This window comes from Mercenaria mercenaria, chromosome 16 (assembly GCF_021730395.1).
Source record: "Mercenaria mercenaria strain notata chromosome 16, MADL_Memer_1, whole genome shotgun sequence".
Classification (NCBI taxonomy): Eukaryota; Metazoa; Mollusca; class Bivalvia; order Venerida; family Veneridae; genus Mercenaria; species Mercenaria mercenaria.
In genome coordinates this window covers 7,668,096-7,672,621 of record NC_069376.1, presented here as the reverse complement: position 1 = coordinate 7,672,621, position 4,526 = coordinate 7,668,096, and the positions used below count along the sequence as shown (strand labels likewise).

General features: G+C 33.0%; 1 long non-coding RNA gene across 1 annotated transcript; it reads left to right on the top strand.

Moving 5' to 3' along the window:
• The first annotated feature begins 1,678 nt into the window (after positions 1–1,678).
• Positions 1,679–4,260, top strand: LOC123543927 (uncharacterized). The gene is made up of 3 exons (XR_008367660.1): positions 1,679–1,765; positions 3,311–3,502; positions 4,094–4,260. It is a non-coding gene; the product is annotated as an uncharacterized LOC123543927 (long non-coding RNA).
• The last annotated feature ends 266 nt before the right edge of the window (positions 4,261–4,526 follow it).

Genomic DNA, 4,526 nt, shown 5'->3' with positions numbered 1-4,526 from the left:
ATATTATCGCTTCAAGTTTTCAACACCGCTTAAGAAGTAATACAGTTTGAATTCTATAACGATTTTAATAAGATATCGACAGTAATGTAGGGAAAATTCTATAAAAACGGTCGAATTTTCACATAATTATTTGTAAAACTTCAAACAGCGCGATATTAATTACTTATTTCTTTCTAAAAGTAAATAAATGATACATACTATGGCCATAAAATTCAGACTTTTGACCAGAAAGTACAAAGAACAGAATGAAAAAATCTTAAATAATGAAAAATCGGCAGCAATTTAAATAAATGGAGTAAAACGAATTTTGGCAAACAGATTTCTGTTGGTGTGGCATAATAGGTTACGTGACCTCGTGAACGTAAATAGAAATGTGGCATGTCGTTGCGGATTTATATGCATCTTTGTACATGTATATTTTTGACACGACACTTTACTTTTAAGATATTCTTCTTAAACAATAATGTAAATTCCTTGCGGGCAAATAGGTCATAGAGGTAGGATATCCGCTGTTATCGTTTGACACATTTACCTGTCAGTTTATGCACATTCGCTTTTAATAACAATCTAAAGAAGCTGATATGGTTACACTATATTTCATAATGGAATATTATATTATAGCATAAAAAGACTATTTTGAAATAATTTTAACCAAAAAATCGAAACTTGAAAGAAATTTACCTACCTAAGTTAAAATCTAACAAACATATGGCGATTGTGGTTCATCCACGAGTGCGCAAATTTCCCGTGCGCTCAACAAATTTGCAACCTCGTATAAAACGTTATGCGCATTTTAATTTCCTTTTGTAAATTAATTATTTATTTTAGATATGATTGAATTCTATCATAAACCCTAAAAATACGATTTATTTAAGAAATACGGGTGTACATTAGAGAATTTTAGGGCATGGAAATTCATTTACGAATACGCAAATTTCCAGTGCCTTCGCCGATTTTCAATCATGTACAAAACGTAATGCGCAAAAGTATTTTAATTTCATTTTGAAAATTAATTATTTATGATATATATTTTTGAATTTCGTTATAAACCACTTCAAAAATAGCATTTGTTGAAGAAATACGGGTGTATTTCGGTTATGGTAATTTCCCGCGCGGTCGCCAAATTTCAATCCCTTATAAAATCGTTTTGCGTGAACGTATTGTATTTTCTTTGGTATGTTGATTTTTTATGATATATATGATTGAATTATATCAAAAAACCTTTAAAAATACCTTTAATTAAAAAAATACAGGTGTATTCCGGTTATAGAAAGTGTATTCCAGTGTATTCCGGTTTTTAGGTGGATTCCGGTTTAATGTGTGACCCTTGATGGTATTGAAGGTCACTGTACAAAGTGATAGTATGTAGGACTCCAAGAAAATTTAAGAGGGACTCCAAAATCTGTATGTTAGGCAGTCCTGACTCCATGAAACTGAATCCTAATGGAAGCCCTGTAATTAGATTAAGAGTAAAAGCTATAACTTTTAACAGTTTGCATAATTAATGTGCCATAATTAGCAATTAAACCCATTCATTTTTATTTTGTTCATATTCTATGTTGTCTGCGTTTTTCAATATCTTTCTTTACCTATATGGTCTGCATAAGGGAAAACCCTTCTTTGTGTATGTGGTCTGCAGTCACTCTATCTGTATGTGGTCTGCCTTTTACCCTGTCCCTCCCACAAGTAGGACACTGGTTAGCTTACAAGAATGTTTTATGCCATTGCATACTGGGAGAAACTGCACTTGGAAAAAAAGCCATAGGTAAGTAATTCATTTAAGAAATAATTCATAGCAAAACAGTGCTTTATCACTATTTATACACGATGGGCGGTTATACGTCGGGCGTAATAAATCCACGAGGGCGCAGCCCGAGTGAAATTATTTCGGACGACGTATAACCTGCCAGAGTGTATAAATAGTGATAAAGCACTGATTTGCTATAAATTATTTCGATTCTAATAAATTATGTTATTTATTGTAAAATTTATATCAAATATGATGGAACTGTTTCTTCGCCCAAGCATGGCGCCAATAGTAGACACATGTTAATGATGTTTGTTAAAACACGCCAGGACCGGAAACGGTAATACGTCTTGCGGCAGAATTCAGTTTGAGCGAAAATTATTGCGAATTATTCAGCACAGCGAATAACTAATTCAGTATGTGTATAATTAATCAAAACATTTGTTCAATGCGACATTTCGTTTAAAACATGTTATTAAGCAAAATATTTCATGAAATTTGAAAGCGCTATTTCTTGATGCGTATATGGCGCTAATTATCACGTTGACGTAACGTCAACATAACATCGTTGTGATGATTAAAGCATTGTTAGCCGTATTAGAATATATGTTATAATTCGCCCGGCATATAACATCTTTGTCGTGTTAACATATGATACAAGGTTCAGCTATATATTGTTCCTAAAAATAATATCTGAATTTATTCAAATTTCCTAAAAGCTTTAAAATACTTTATGTCATATCCTTAAAGTCATTTACTTTTTGGTAGTTTTCTTTCACCAAAAAATGAGAATAAAACATTTAAAGTTTGGGGTAAAGGATCCCGTTATAATAATCGGGAAATATTGTATATTTTTGTATGCGGGGCACTCTTCGGTTATTACGGAAAGTCACGTTCAGCTACATGTACGACCGCAGAATGCCGAATTACGTAACGGCAATATACGTTATTAGACGGAAAGTGCCGAGTGTCATTACGTCACCATTACCTTAACTTAAAAGCAATCTAAAAAATTTTCAGTAAGTATTTTGAATACACTGTGACAGAAATTATAAAACCTCATTCAGTATTGTTACAAAAAATGTAGGTGTAAGACAAATTATTGGTTGAAATGAAATATATGTACTTTTATAAAATGACACAACCTTTACATCATTGTTTTCCCTTTTTGTTGATAACGTCACACCGATATATGTCATTACTATGTTAACGAACAATTGAATACTTCTGCGTGCGGACTGATTTCATTTTTCTTATCTTTAAACATTTAAGGCGTAATTGCTTTCTAAAATTTATTATTAATGTGAGATCATTTATAATTTGGATATCTCGCTTTTTGAAATGTAATAAATATTGTTTGGCATCTGTTAGTGAATACTTACTTATCTTTAACATTTCACTTCTCTGAAACTTGATCTGAATGTTGGCAATTGTTTTTTGGTTTTTTTTTTTCAAGAAAAAGGCACTGTTGAAGGCGCTAAGATTTTTAAACGTAATCGCGACGTCTGCTTTTAACATAGTTATGTTTTATAGAAAAGTTTTATCATTTTTCTGGTATTCTAGGATGGTTACATAGTGTAGCCAGAAGTATCAGTGAAGCTAACATTGCCAACGTTACAGATAGTTGACCCAGCATAAAGGCGTATTACATCATAGCTTTTACGTTTACGTCACTGACGTCAATAGGATTCGGAAACGTGTCACCAAATAACAACGGCGAAAACATATTCTCAATATTTGCTGTTCTGCTTGGATGTAAGTAGCAATCGATTTATCGTTAATAAATGTACCTAAAAAGGAACATAGCCTGGAATAAACTACAAATCTTGTTACAACTGTTGTCTCAAATCGATAAATGTAGAATAAACGTTGAATATCACCAAATTGAGAAAAAGTTTTGCATAAAACTAGGAATGTAGACAACTAGGTCAAAGTCATTAGATTTCTTTGAACGGTGTTCTTAAATATTCTAGAGTAGTCTACGGAAGAAAATGGTACACTGGTACCCAGTCCTACTGAATTTAAAATCCAAAACCTGCCTTCAGTTGTCGTAAATATTAATCACGTGACTATGCTATCTAGATTCTACACCAGGTTTTATTTAGAACGGTCCTTAAAAAACTCGTTCTAATCATTTCGGAACACCTCTCTTTTTCACTCCATTTACTTTAGAGTAGATGCAGAATGTTTGCAGTAGTACAGGTAATACGCGGCATGTTTAATAAGATGGTTTGAATGATGTTCTGCTGTTTTCATTATCTCAGCTAATGATGTAAGTTAAAATAAATTACATCCTGGTCATTTTGTAATTGGCGGTCTAGTTTTAAGAGTTTATATATTTTACAGCACTGCTGAGTGTCAACGGTGAGAGTGTATCATGAGAGAGATGAGTAGCACGAGAAAATGAAGAGTACTAAAGAAACCAAAACATTCATCATCATCCGAAGAATCTTGCAAACTGATTGTACGAGTTCTTCCTACACACCTGGGCGTACACTAATGGATTTGACATGAACATGGTACAGTATAATATTATACAGAGTTTCTATGAATCAAGAGCGTTCCGTCACAATTTTAACTGAAGGTAGTTGCCCGTATTTACAATCGGCAATTTCCGTGTGTTTCCGTAATTCTCCGTGTGTGATTTCGGAACCCTGTCATGATAGGAAATTCCTTTTCAAAAGTACTGGAGAACAGCAGTGTTCGACATAAATGAGTAACACTTTAAGCAGTGTTCGACATAAATGAGTAACACTTTAAGCAGTGTTCGACATAAATG